The 15,402-nt window shown below is 47.7% G+C and overlaps 1 protein-coding gene across 1 annotated transcript in view; it reads left to right on the forward strand.

Moving 5' to 3' along the window:
- LOC138998567 (zinc finger protein 551-like) overlaps positions 1–15,402 on the forward strand; it is a 191,858-nt gene that overhangs the window by 63,303 nt on the left and 113,153 nt on the right.

Genomic DNA, 15,402 nt, shown 5'->3' on the forward strand with positions numbered 1-15,402 from the left:
CTAATATATCTATTGTGTATTCTATAAAAGCTATTGGCTGTTATTTATTTTTCTTTTAGGATAAGCTAGTCATAAATTAGTATGGTGGGCGTGCTGGGGCTGTGGTCTCTTCTCCGCATCCCACACGGAGGGGGAGACTTGAACCGGTTCGAGCAAGTTAGGAGGCTCTTTCGGGTTTAAAGAATAATGAAAGACAGGCATAGAATAGATGAAAAGCTTGGGCTGGGTGTGGTGTCTGCCCTCTGACTCCAGGGACAGAGGGAGAGAGTCTGCCCTCTGGAGGGACAGGCACAGAGAGACCCAGCTCTGAAAGCTGTTTATTACAGACTCGAATTACAGGAAGTTACATCACATCTGGCTGGGCCTGTGACATCATGAGATCCATCCCCTTAACACTGGGCGGGAGAGTCAGACTGAGTGACATCCAATCTTTTGACTGGTCCCGCCCTCCGGGCATGGCTCTGACCTCGCCCTGAGTCCCAGCTGATGTCAATTAAGCCAAGTGTATTCTAACAGCCCTTAACAAATTAGTGATTCTCTGATAAATAATCAGAACCCAATGATTACCATCAATTTTATTTATTTTTTGGTGGTATGTGAAGATTTGATCTGCATTTACACTATTCACATTTCTCTTGTCAACAAATAAAAATAAATACTTCCATAGCCATGTTGCCTTCCTTTTTTATGATAAGTTATATTTATGGTACAGAAAACATTTAATAGATGTAGAATAAACAGTGTAGAATAAACAGTGATCACATCTTGCCCTCTTTCTTTCTATTTTCATTTTTTAAGAAATAAGGAAACAGTAGGGCTTGGTAGCTCAGTTGTTTGGAGCATCGTCCCATACACCAAAAAGTTTCAGGTTCGATTCCCAGTCAGGGCACATACCTAGGTTGCTGTTCAATCCCCAGTCATGGCACATACAGAAGGCAGCGTTCAATGATTCTCTCTCACATAGATGTTTCTCTCTCTCCCTCTGCCCCTCTCTCTCTTTCTCTCCCTCTAAAATCAATAAACATATCGTCAGGTGAGGATTAAAAGAAAAAGAAAAAACATAATACAATAATAAAGAAATAATACGATACAGTAATAGTCTATATCATTTTCAGTCCAATTTCTCTCTTTATATTTACATTATAAATTTTCTAATCATTTTTCTAATTTAGGTATTTAATCATTTATTACATACTAGAGGCCCAGTGCACAAAAATTTGTGCACTCGGGGGGGGGGGGTCCCCCAGCCCGGCCTGTGCCCTCTCACAGTCTGGGACCCCTCGGGAGATAACGACCTGCGGGCTTAGGCCTGCTCCAGGGTGGCAGAGGGCAGGCCCAATCCCTAGGTACAGCCCCTGGTCAGGCTCAGAGCAGGGCCGATTGGGGAGTTGGGGTGCCGCCCTGTCATGCATAGAGCAGGGCAGATTGGGAGGTTGCAATGCCACCCTCAGTCACACTCAGGGTAGACTGATTGGAGGGTTGGGGCACCGCCCCCTGTCACACTCAAGGCAGGGTTGATGGGGAGGTTGCGGTGCCACCCCCGTCACGCACAGAGCAGGGCCCATCAGGGGGTTGGGGCGCTGGCCCCTGTCACTCACAGAGCAGGGCCAATCAGGGGGTTGGGGCGCTGCCCCCTGTCACTAACAGAGCAGGGTCCATCAGGGGGGTTGGGGCACTGCCCCCTGTCACTCACAGAGCGGGGCCCATCAGGGGGTTGGGGAGCTCCCCCTGTCATGCACAGAGCAGGGCCGATCAGGGGGTTGAGGAGCTCCCCCCTGTCACTCACAGAGTAGGGCCGATAGGGGAGTTGGGGCACCGCCCCCTGTCACACACGGAGCAGGGCAGATCAAGGGGTTGGGGCGCTGCACCCTGTCACACTCAGGGCAGGGCCAATGGGGAGGTTATGGCTCTACCCTGTCACACACAGAGCAAGGCCCGTGGAGGGGGGTTGGGGCACCACCCTCTATCACCCACAGAACAGGGCCGATCAGGGGGTTGGGGCGCCGCCACTGTCACACTCAGGGCAGGGCCGATGGAGAGGTTATGGCTCTACCCTGTCACACACAGAGCAGGGCCCGTGGGGGGAGGGGGGGGGGCGGTTCGGGCGCCTCACCCTGTCACACACAGAGCAGGGCCGATCAGGGGGTTGGTGAGCTGCACCCTGTCACACACAGAGCCGCAGGGCAATCGGGGGATTGGGGAGCTCCCCCCCATCAGGCACAGAGCAGGGCTGATCAGGGGGTTTGGGCGCTGCCCCCTGTCATGCTGATCCCGGTGCCGGGAGGCATATTACCCTTTTACTATATAGGATAGAGGCCTGGTGCACGGGTGGGGACCGGCTGGTTTGCCCTGAAGGGTGTCCTGGATCAGGGTGGGGGTCCCCACTGGGGTGCCTGGCCAGGCTGGCTGAGGGGCTGAGGGCTGTTTTCCCGCTGGCAGTTGACTAAAAGCTCCCAACCGCTCCTTGTTTTCTTTTTTTTTTTTTTTTTAATTCTGGGCCAGCTTTAGCTCTGAGGCCTCGCTGCTGAAAACATGGATACAATGTTGCGGTCCGGGGATGACTGAAAGCCGGTTCTGTTTAGCTTCTTATTTGCAACATAGTAATAGTTGCTTAGAGTTGCAGTTGAGGGTCGGGCAAGTGAGGCGGGGAACGTTGGAGTCTGCAGTCCCTGGAGGAAGCAAGCCTCCCTGCTCGCTTCAGTGCATGGCTGCCGGCTGCCATCTTGGCTGACAGTTAATTTGCATAAGGATACGCTGATTAGCCAATGGGAAGGGTAGCGGTCGTACGCCAATTACCATGTTTCTCTTTTATTAGTGTAGATACTAGAGGCCCGATACATGAAATTCAGCAAGAGTAGGCCTTCCTTCCCCCAGCTGTCAGCACCAGCTTCCCTCTGGGACCCGGGAACCAGGCTTTCCTCTCCCCGCTCCCGCCCCCAGCCCCAGCCACCATCAGGCACCCGGGACCCGGGCATCCCTTGAAGCCCTGGCTTTGTCCGGAAGGTCTTCCAGAAGGATGTTTGCTCTAATTAGCATATTATGCTCTTATTATTATGGGTATATATCAATCAACCATATGTAGTATTAGTTCATCTTTCTGGATTTATATACAGGTATATTTTATGTAACATTCTGGAACTTTTTTGTTTTTATATTATCATAAATTTTAAAATCTATCTACTTTGAGACAAATAGTTCTTTATTGATTTTAACTGCCCTGTAATATTTACTCATATAAGTATTTCAGAACTATGTATGTATTCCTTCTCTGGTGACTATTTACCATATTTTGTTTATTATTGTTTAAATTTTTTTTTTTTTTTTACTTCAGAGAGGAAGGGAGATAGAGAGAAACTCAATGATGAGAGAGAATCATTGATCGACTGCCTCCTGCACACCTCACACTGGGGATTGAGCCTGCAACCCAGGCATATGACTAGGTTTCAGAGCAGACCGTGACTTCCTAGTTCATTGGTTGATGCTCAACAACTGAGCAACACTAGCTAGCCATATTTTGTTGATTTTAAAATGTGTAATAAGCGACATTTAAAATCATTTGAAATCCAAATACAGTGCTAATAATAACGCACATGACCTTCATGTACTCTGTGTAGGACAAGGGTCCACAAACTTCCTGTGTAAAGGGTTTGGTAGTAAATGGTTTGGGCTCTGTAGACAATACCACCTTGGTCATAACTACTCAAGTCTGCCATTGTAACCCGCAAGTAGCCAAAGACAATGTGTAAATGAATGTACATGTCTGTCTTCCAGTGAAACGGTAATTATGGACACCAAAATGTTAATTTCATGTTTATGTATCAAAAATATTCTTTTCATTGTTTTCTAACTTTTAAAAAGTGAATAAAAATGATTCTTATCTCATGTGACAGATAGAAACAGGCAACAGTCCAGATTTCACCCACTGACTATAACTTCCTGACACCTGGTATACAGATAATATAATGACATACCCTCCTTTATAACATCTAGAAAAAGTATTTCCTTCTTTAATATAAGACATTGAATAAAATAAGTCAAAAATTAAAAGCTCAGATATTCTACATGATGATGAGCAAACCAGTGACCTAATGAAAAATTCTGGCTCTCGACACTGACTTGGTCAGAATGCAGAAATGTCCTATGTTGAAGTTATTCTGCAGGGACAGACTGTCAGTAAGCAATGCTGGGTGGATGAACTAACTACTGAGCACAGGAGGATGGCAGCAAGGAGCCCAGGGTGGCCTCCTGGTACTGCGCAGAGGCGCCACGAGGGGGCGCAGCAGCGGCAGACGCGCCTGGCAGGCCAGCCTGACACATCTGGCCACAGGCGCCCACGTGGGTGAGGGGGACAAGCCTGGACCGCGAGTCACAGGACACACTGGGCTTCCTGGCTCGCGCTGCTGCCTCGTGCGGGTCCGCCAGGGTCCCGCGGGCGGAGGAGCCGTTGGAGGCCGAACGCAGTTGGTGTGGATGGAGCCCCCGCCACCAGACCAAGTGCATCTGCCTGGAGTCCAGGCCACCATCCTGCAGGCGCTCCTCTCCAGCCTGTGGGCTGGGTCCACTTGCTCATCTGAGGAAGGAGCTGGAGCTGAAGCTGGTGAGGGGCAGTGCTGGACCAGACCACCTTCCTCAATGTCACCAAGGTGAGTGCCCTCCTGCTCATCTGCCCAGACCCTCCTGCCTAAAAGCCCTGTCGAACCCCGCCACCCCGCCCCCTTCCTCTGCCCAACTGAGTGCGTGTTCCAGTCTATCTGGCACCTCCCCGGGCCCGGACTTGGAGTGTCCCACGTGGTAGTGGCTGTTGTGGGCATGAAAGGCTCATTCCAAGGGTGAACTTGGGCTTGCCACGTATTTAAAACACTTGGTGGATCGGGGTTTCCCTGGGACTGGTTCTGTAGGGGCAGCCAAGGAGTCACTTTCCCAAAGGGTGGGACTTGGAGAGCCCCTGGGTCCTGGGAGAAAGCAGGAGAGTGGAGAGGCCCCATCAAAGTCGCCACCTGGGAAAAAGAGCCCCAGTGGGAGACCAAGAGCCCCAGTGTGGCAGTGTGGGCTCCTTCCCTGTGCTTGGCTGGTCCCCTGTCATTCTGGTGCAGGTTGCATGTGCTCCCTGGACCTGGAGGAGTGGTGGCTGCTGAGCTGACAGGAGGCAGCTGGGGACAGAGTTTCAGCCAGACCCCAGCAGGGCCCCCTGTCTATTAAGCCAGGCAGTGAGGGGTCCTGCTTCTCCAGGGCTTGTGTCTCAAGCCAGGAGACAAGACGGATCTCTAGTTCCCAGAAAGTTTTAACTACCTGATCCAACAGGGTGTGTGTTTTGTGTGTGTGTGTGTGTGTGTGTGTGTGTGTGTGTGTTGGGGGTGAGGGTGTGAGAGGGTGAGGGTGGAGAGGAGAGCTGAGGGAAGGGGATGGGCAGGGGTAGAGCTTATTCCAGGCTTGGGAATATGTGTCTTGGAGGGTAGTCACCACGTGAGCCCATATACAGCTTGGTGTTTATTCAGCAGTGGCTTCAGTGCAAGGATGATAATTAAATTTTGGTTGGTTGGTTGGTTGGTTGGTTTGGAGGTTGTTTGGTTTGGTCTCAGAAGAAATAAGAGGTAGAGACAATCATCTGTCTTTCCTAGAGCCCAGCACTGGCCTGACTGGGTCTTGGCTGGTAGGGCTTGTACTTCTCAGGCTGAGTTTGGAACTGTTCTGAGAGAGATGGCAGCACTTCTTGAAAGGGCGTGGGCTAAGCCCTCCATCTTGCCCGTATCCTCCATGTTGGGGCAGCAGCCATGTGCTACCTTCTTCCCGGAAGCCCAGGCCTCTGCTGGCCACACCCGGGATTTTAAACTAACCAATGACAATCAAGGGACATGCGCACCATAGAGATGACCACATCCTGTGTAACAAGACCCGACTTGTGCCTGGCCAATCGGCAGGGCCCACAGTCAGCTCCCCTCCCCTCACTCCACCCTCTATTAAAACCCTGTTTTTCCCAGGGGGTTACACTCTGCTTCCGGTCGCTGCGTCGGCCAGGGGAGGGAGTCGGGCTAGCTAGCTCAATAAAGGACCTTCTGCTTTTGCATCGGACTGGCTGGCTCCTGGTGTGGTCTTTTGGGGATCTTGAGATCTGGGCATAACACTTCTCCCACCTGAGAGCTGAGGCTGGCATCCTGGCTGCCTCGCAGGCTGTCTGCCCAACGGGCTCAGTGGCAGGAATGATTCACACACAGCTCCCTTCCTCACTGGACACAATAGGTGACTTGTGGCTCTCAGTCCTTGCACTAAGCTAATGTCAGGATGGGGCAGACCCGACATGGAAGTATTTCAGCTTCACAAGCCATTTGAGTGAGTTAAATAACATCATGTTTTTTAACTTTTAAGGCAGAAGATAAAGCCACATTTTAATTTGATGTTTACAAGAGTTCATTTTCACCCCCCGCAAAATTGGCTTCAGCTGAAGTTTTTCATACCTGGGAAGTTACTTGTTGAAATTTAATAAAAGTGACATACAGTGCTCAACACATCTGTATTTTCTGAGCCTTTTCACACCAATACAAAGAATATGCAATTGACGTTTTAAAAAGATAAAGCTAAATTTACTAATTTGGGTTATAGGACAGTTACTAAGAAATGTTGAATAGTAACTACCAAAATGTTATAGGATAAGTTTTATAGAGATTGTATATTTCTGAAATGAGTAGTATTATAAAAATGTGTTTACATTTTTGTGAAGTTTTGTACCACAAAGTTTAAAACAAGGAAAAGTTTATTATTGCTGAGATATTTAGGAAGATTGTAGAAATCTGAACCTACAATTATTTTTAAGAGTTTGTAGAAACCTTATTGAAAAGGTCTAATTTTACCCTCATTCTATAGATGTAGCCAGGATCCCAGAAAGTTGAAGTGAAATCCCTAAGACCACAAAGCTAATTAGTAGCAGAGATCAAATGAGAACCCAGGGCCAATGCTCCTTCTACTTTTCCTGTCGGCCTCTGTAGAGCCAGTTGAGGTTAGAACCATAGAGCTGTGACTTAGGAGATCTTAATCCTTTAAAAATATTTTCTGTATAAATATGCTCCTCTTATGAGTCTTGATAGTATTATTTAATTACTAGACGCTGGCTGCATGAATTCATGCACATTGAAAGAAAATTAGAAGAAATATTTTAAGATCACTAGTTGCCCTTTCTCTATAATAGAAGTGTATACCAAATTCATGATCAACAATGACTGATGGAAACACATGCAACTGGCGCCAGTGATATATATATATATATATATATAAACTTGCTTACTGAGACCTGCTTTCTGATTTAGCTAAACTTTTTCCAGCCTAGTGAAGTGCCCCAATTTTTTTTTAGGATATTGACTGGAAAACAGCAGTGAACACCACTATGAAAGCAGATTATTATTGTGGATCATGCAGGGATAACAAAGGGAGAAATATTTAACTATAGCACTGTTTGACTATATTTTCTGTGCAGTGAGGAAACCTGAAGTCATGTTCAAGTTCTACCATTTCTTGCTTTTTTTTCAGTTGGGTCAATTTTTAGACATTCTAAATCCCCATTTTCTGGCTAATGAAATGAAAAGAGGATTCTACCGAGTCTCCTCTCTACCTATTCCAGGACTTCTGTGAGGATCAAATGAGATGAGGCACAAGAAAACACTTCAAAGACCTTTGGCTAAAGTGTAAAATGTTTGCACCTGGCTGTAAAGCAGGTGGGATGAAGAAACTCCAAGGAGGCTAGTCGCTAGGGAGAGGAAGCCTGGCATTGCTATGTGACATCATTACCCGGTGCCCACAGCCACCATTTCCCCGCTGGGCTGGGCTGTGGGCTTAGTGCCATGGGGTGGTGGTGGGGGCCTCTGCCCCACTTGGGGAAAGTGCAGTGTTGCTTGTAGACTCGGGGAGCGCAGTGCCGTTTCTCCATAAATGGCCAGTTCATGTCCCAGCAGCTCCAGTATTGAACGTCTGCCCCTGGTGTGGTCAGTGCTCATCATAGCGAGTGGTCAGATGGTGGAATCCTTAGCACATTAGCCTTTTATATATATAGATTTTGCAATTAGAACGTCAAAAACCGTTTTAAAAAAATTTACTGTGGCTCATGTCTGAAGTTTATCAAATCTGAACCTTGACTGTAGATGTCAGCCTTCCAAAGAGGAATTCTTCAAATACAGCCTGAGCTGTGGACCCTGAGGCATCCTGCCTAGGAGCCTCTCTTCAGGGTCCCTGACCCGCCCCATCCCCTACCGCGCCTCCAACCCCTGCCCCATTATTTTTCCCAAGCAGACGCAGCATCTCCAAAGCCCAGTGTCGCATTCAGGAGCTGTTGGAGTGCAAGAACGCATTTTTTTTTCCTTTTTCTTTTTTGTGCCTCCCGGAAACCGCTGCCATGGCCCGGAAGCGTCCTCACCCCACAACACCCTTCATCGGGGCCCGCGACCGGTCGCTGCCCGGCGGGACGGGCTGCGGGCGTCCGTCCGTCACCCGGAGCCCGGCCTGGGCACCCCGGCCTGGGCACCGCGGCCCGGGGGCGGCCCCGCCCGGCCCGGAGGGAGAGCTCCCGCCCGCCCGGCGCCCTTACCTTCGAGTCGGGGTCCGCGGGGAGGGCGTCGCTGGTGGTGGCCAAGGCTTCGGGCTCCGGACGGAGCAGGCCGACCTGCGCGGGCAGCAGCGCCCCGGGGTCCTGCGCGTCCTCGGCCTCCCGGGTGTCCAGGGACACAATATGCGTTTTGTTCCTGGCGATGCTCGCTGCGCAGCCCATGCTGGCGGCGGCCGCTCTCCGCTCAGCAAACGGTCAGCAAACGGCCCGCCCGGCGCCCGCGGCCCCCGCCAGCGCCGTGTCCTCGCCGCCCGGGCGCGCGGGCGCGCGGACGGCGGGAGCGCGGGGCTCAGGTCAGGAAGCGCGGCCGCCGCTTTGATCCCGGGGCGGCGGCGCGGAGGGGGCGCTGGGGCGGGGGCGCCGCGGACGCCCCGCCGAACATGCCCGCCCCGGGCGCCCGGCCGTCCTCCCATCGGCCGCTCGCCGGCCGCGCTCGGGGAAACGCCGGGGAGGAGGTTCGCGCTCTCCCCGCCGGGAGCCCCGCGGCGCCCGACACGTCGCGGCTCCGACCCCCGAAAGAAGCGCCCCGGCGGCCTGGCCGCGCCCGCCCTGAGGCCGGGGACTGAGGGGAGCCCGTGGGGCGGCCGCCCGCTGAGAGGCAGGGAGCGCGGATCCAGGCGGCCCGGCCCGCGCCCTGGAGAACCATAGACCAAGAATGCATTTTAAAGGTATTTCACAACCCAAAGCACATTTGAACTTTCTCAAAGTTAAGTGGATGGTCACTGAACATGGATGCAAAATGCATTTTGCACCCAAAAAAAGTTACTGAAATGTTTTTTACAAGATTTTTTCTCATTATCAAAATATATAGGATTATTAGTAGAAATTTAAAAAGAATAGTATAAAGTAAAAGAAATCACTTCTTTCCACTATCCAAGGTTAACCACTGGCAAGAATTCAAAGGATTTCCTTTTGTCTTTCGTACATTTATATATTCAGATACATTTTTGAGGTGATACTACTAATTGATTTATATTAATATATGTTGTATTGGCTTCAGAGAGGAAAGGAGAGGGTGAGAGAGGTAGCAACATGAATGATAAGAATCATTCATCAGCTGCATCCTACATGCCCCCTACGGGGGATGGAGCCCACAACCAGGGCATGTACCATGACAGGGACCCCATGCATGACCTCCTGGTTCATAGATCAATGCTCAACCACTGAGCATGCCTCCAAGACAAGATGATACTATTTGTTATGTGTGTATTCTGACTTGTTTTCTCTTAGTTATGGTGTATTCACTCCACTGCATCTATAACCACTTTTTTCCCATTTATTAAGGCACTGTTTATTTTTCCCAGCTTTATTGAGAAATAATCAATATACACCACTGTCTAAGTTTAAGGCAGACAGAACGATGGTTTGATTGACCTACATTGTGAAATGATTACCACAATGGGTTCAGCTAACATCTATTGAAGATGTGACAAACCAAAATTGAAATTTCTAATGTATTGTGAGTTATTTTTTCTTCAAAGTCAAATCTACAATTCTTACTATTGCCAAAAAGAGCTTGTACTTTGCACTAAAGTGCAGGGTGTGGTGGGTCTGCAGGCTGGGGCTCTACTGCCCTGGCCTCTTGCACTTGACCCTTGTGCCTGTTCACATGCAGTTCCTTTCTCCCCCCAGACTTCACATGACACCGGGGATGGATGTGCTGCCCCTACTGGACAAGCTCCCCAGTCTGTCTTCCCACCACTGAGTGGCAGAGCCGAGAGCCCACTGTGTAAGGCTGTGGGGCCTATAAAGTTCAGACCTCACTTGTGTCTCGGCAGGTCTGGGAGTGACCTCAGCATCAGTGTGCGCAGAGATAGTGATGGAAGGCAACGGCGATTCTCTGATGACCATCCTGGAGCCAGAAAGGAGGGAGCCTGATTCTGGGTTGCATCACCTGAGAACTGCCTTCTCATAATCCAGGACCCCTTGGCAGATATAGGAGAGCCGGTTTCGGCCCGATTCCCTGAAGGCCAGGCTGAGGGACCTCACCTGCCAGAGGGAGCCCACTCACTCCACAGACACCCTTGAAGCCAAGGCGCTGCCCCAGGTGCGGCCTACTGGGAGAGGGATTGGGGGAGGTTGGCACTAGGGTGTGGGGGACCCCTCTCAGCCAGTCCCACCCCACTGGTCACTTTCTAATTAATTTTCTTTCAATGTGCACAGTCCATGTACCCAGTCTCTAGTAAAATATAATGATGTACTACTGAAATATCTTATGTCCATGTTCAATGCCATCATTTTGGCAGTTTGAACGTGGTGATGATGAGTATCTACACCAGGGAAACTTTCAACTACTACGAACCTAGACTTCATTTAATGCATCATGAAATGCTTAGACTTAAAGCACACTGGCGGAGAAAGTTAACAATGCAGATTAAATTTATAAGTGTATGGTACAAGTGGGCTATAAATCGTACATAGGGTAAAAACTGAGAAAAACTATTTTGTTTATAGAATTCAAAAACCAAGAATTCCATATAGCCAAGAAGTCAGTCGAGTCACTGAAGAATGAGTGAAACTCAAACATATGTCGTAGAGGCTGCACTGCTCTTCTATTGGTTAGAATAGAATAATAAATTAACTTTAAAAGTAAACAAAAATCCTGAGCAGACATTTTAACAAAGAAGATAAAGACAGCGAAAGAAATGCATGAAGAAATGATCACCATCAAACATTTTTATGGAAATGGAGTTAAAACAAAAGTAAGTTAACAGTACACTCATAAGTGATTGACCATTTTAGGTCACAGTTCCATATGTTGAAATGTACCACATTCACTGACACTGGAACAGTTTGATAAGTACGACATACACCTGTAGGAAGAATGGAATACAATAGTCCAAACTGTTTTATTTACAAAACAACAAAAGTAGAAATAACTGAAATCATAGGCAGCTCAATAGTTAAAGTGATTATCCATAGAATACAATATTTTCTAGAAATAAAAAATTCACTATTTATATAAATGTTTGTGTTGAATCTCAAACTATCTGTGTAGCATGAAGGAAGCCAGTGTTTGTTAAAGAGAATTCACCTTATAGTGCCAATAAAATTATGAACAATATGAACTACTCTATTGTAAAGGAAGGTAAATCAATGTCTGCATGGAGGGTTGGGGAAGCAGAAATATTACAAAATGACTGGAGGTAAATACAGAGTGTGGCAAAAGTAGGTTTAGAGATGTTGGTATTGAAAATAATACACTAGTGAATAACAACACAAATATAAAAACACCTTTAAAAGAAGATCATAAACCAGAGCAGAGGAGAGCACGGACATTGCAGGTTAGTGAATAAGAAACCCCCAAAATGTATCAAAGCACAATGTTAGTTCCACTATGTCCCTGAAAGAGGTAGCACTTCCTAGCTGAGAAGGGGTGCTCTGAAGGAATCCTGGGTCAGGTCCATTTTCTACTCATAGAGAAATGAATGAACATACTGCCAAATTCCCTGAAGCAGAAGTGAGAACACAGAATACATTCCCCTGAGCACCCAGGGACTGTGACCGATGCACACTCCTCAGGTGAGCCAGGTGTTAGAGGTGAAATCTCTTCAACGATAAACACTCACAGTGACATCATTTGGGTCGTAGGTCTAGGCATGTTAGCAAGTACAATGCAGCTCCTTCAAGTTTCACTTGTACCTCAAATTTATGAGGAATCTAGCAGCGTGTATGTTCCCATAAAAGGGGTTTACATTCATGGGAATGGTCCTATAGAGCCCCGTAAGTATTCTTATAAGTGAGAAAAATAAAACATTCCCTGCACATTTAAGGCTTTTCTCCAGTGTGAACTCTGTGGTGTGTAGTGAGGTGAGACCTTTGACTGAAGGACTTGCCACATTCACTACACTCATATGGCTTTTCTCCAGTGTGAACTCTGTGGTGTAGAGTGAGGTAAGACCTTTGACTAAAGGACTTCCCACATTCACTACACTCATATGGCTTACCTCCAGTGTGAACTCTATGGTGTGTAGTGAGGTGAGACCTTTGACTGAAAGACTTCCGACATTCACTACACTCATATGGTTTATCTCCAGTGTGAACTCTGTGGTGTTTATTGAGGTTAGCTCTTTGACTGAAATGCTTCCCACATTCCCTACACTCATATGGCTTTTCTCCAGTGTGAACTCTGTGGTGTTCAGTGAGGGAAGCCCTTTCACTGAAATGCTTCCCACATTCACTACACTCATATGGCTTTTCTCCAGTGTGAACTCTGTGGTGTATAGTGAGGTTAGCTCTTCGACTGAAATGATTCCCACATTCCCTACACACATATGGCTTTTCTCCAGTGTGAACTCTGTAGTGTAGAGTGAGGTAAGACCTTTGACTAAAGGACTTCCCACATTCACTACACTCATATGGCTTTTCTCCAGTGTGAACTCTGTGGTGCATAGTGACTTGAGACCTTTTCCTGAAGGACTTCCCACAGTCACTACATTCACACTGCTTTTCTCTAATGTGAACTCTGTTGTGTTTAATGAGAGCAGTACTTTCATTGAAGACCTTCCCACAATCAGTACACTCATAGGGCTTTTCTTCAGTGTAAACTCTCCCATGTTGAGGGTGGTTAAATATTCGTCTACACACTTCCCCACATTTATTATACTCATCAATCATATCTCCAGAGCAGAGACCTTTCTGATAAGCAACTTTCTGTTTCTGGCTGGCAGCTGTTTCACATTCTACCCACTGGTGACGCCTTTTTCCACTGAGAAATTCCTGTGAAATCTCATTGTTACTGTGTGGCTCCTCAGTGTTAAGAGTGGCCTGGTGCTGGAGAAGCCCTGAGATGGCTGGGGAGTCTTCACCAACCTCGGTATTGGCTGCAGGCATCCCAGATAAGTAGAAGCAGCAACTCCTCACAAGCAAGGCACTCTCCATATCTTCTTTCCAGGGCTTCTCTCCACTGGCATCCTTCTGTTGCTGGTGACGGTTTGCACTGAAACACAAGTCTCTCACACACGCATCACTTAAGAACACATTCTTCTCAAAGTAAACCACTTGTAACTCACTCAGGTGCAAAATATCTTTTAACACTGAGAAGCACAGCTTACACAGATGGGTCCTCTGGGTGGGTGAAGCTGTCTTGGAAGCCCTGACATGAGAATCTCCTACAGATACACTGTGTTCAGAATAGGCCTCCACATCATCTATTTTATGCCAAGGACCTGAAAACAGAGAACTGATGAGAAATGAATGTGGACTTTGGTGATAGGAGGAAGTCCCATTATAAACGTGGGTTGCTCATACTACATTGGTTTCATTCAACTGGCTGAAAATAAAAGACCTGAAAGATGGATTAAGAAGAGGCCCCTGTGTCAGGGGATAGAGCGTTGGCCTGCGGACTGAAAGATCCCAGGTTCGATTCTAGTCAAGGGCATGTACCTGGGTTGGTCACACTCCCAGTTGGAGGTGTGCAGGAAGCAGCTGATTGATGTTTCTCTCACGTAAATGTTTCTAACTCTCTATCCCTCTCCCTTCCTCTCTGTAAAAAATCAATAAAATATATATTTTAAAAAAAAATAAGAGGCCACTGTGAAGTACTTGACCACTGAAGATCACAAAACAAAGGAGACTTCAAGAGAAATAGAGCAAAAACATGGCAAGCACCACATGGAAGAGAAGCGGACTGTCCAGCTCATCCTGCTGCCAGCAGCATTCAGTACATCTCCTCTGGTGGTGACATGGGTAAGCTGTGCGAAGGTTGGTTACATCTCATTCCAAGGAAAACTCAATAAACAAGCAGCTGGTATTTTCGGGGTATTTAAGCATGTCCACTGAGTGGCCAGATTATTATGACCGGCCAGATTATCATGACCACCCCATCAGTACAATGAAATGAATTAGTTATGCAAATAATAATAATAATAAAACTTTGAGAGTATCTGCTTAGGAAGTTTTCAATATTCAGTATTTTGGAAGCGTCAATGAAGTACTGATGGGGTGGTCATAATAATCTGGCCACTCAGTATATGTGCACCTTATAACACTTGCACAGGTCCATGTTGTAGTATACTGCAGAAAGAGATGTGCAGAGAAATACGTGATGTAAAAAGGACACAAAGGCGAAGATAGCCAAAGCTAAGAATTCATTAATGGAATGAGAAGCCAGCAAAGGGTCAAGTATGGAAAGGGAAATGTATAAATGAGGGGTGGCCATTAGAACCGGCACCAAACACCACTGGACAGGAGCAGGTTCCTGGTACAATCTGAACACCATCCTTATGTCATACCTCCCCCCCAGTTGACACTCATCCTCTGAGATCATCCCGTACATTCACCCTGGAGAAACCCAGGGTTCTCCCTGCACCTCCTTCTCTAGAAATATCTACAAACTAAATATTCTGAGAATCAATGAAAGACAACAGATTTGAGTGGCCATCACTTGCCCATATCATTCCGTTTGCAATAATATTCACAGAAGGTAATATTACAAACAAGAATGGAAGGAGGGTCTTACAAGAACAGCTCCTGGTTCGTGTAAGTAAAGAAGATACCTGGCACAGGCATTCGCCAAGGTCCTTATCTACAGGAAAGGTGCAGAAGTGGAAGCCATGGATCTGGATATAGTCACCCTCCCTGGGAGAGGAAGAGCAGGAGGGACCCATTAAGCTGTCTGTAAGACTGCTGACACCCTGACATTTCCTGCAGTTTCTGAGGCAACTGGTGTTAGGGAGGCTTATGGAGTCTATTGCTCAGGCCTCTCTACAGAGCTCAGCACTGGCAGCCACAGCCCATTCGACAAGACAGTGGGGGAAATGAGCAGAGCCCATGGTCTTGCTTTGAGAGAGAGAGAGTGCTATGTCTGGAGAATA

Source organism: Myotis yumanensis, unplaced genomic scaffold (assembly GCF_028538775.1).
Source record: "Myotis yumanensis isolate MYYU_CA2020_CCGP unplaced genomic scaffold, mMyoYum1.0.hap1 SCAF_20, whole genome shotgun sequence".
NCBI lineage: Eukaryota > Metazoa > Chordata > Mammalia > Chiroptera > Vespertilionidae > Myotis > Myotis yumanensis.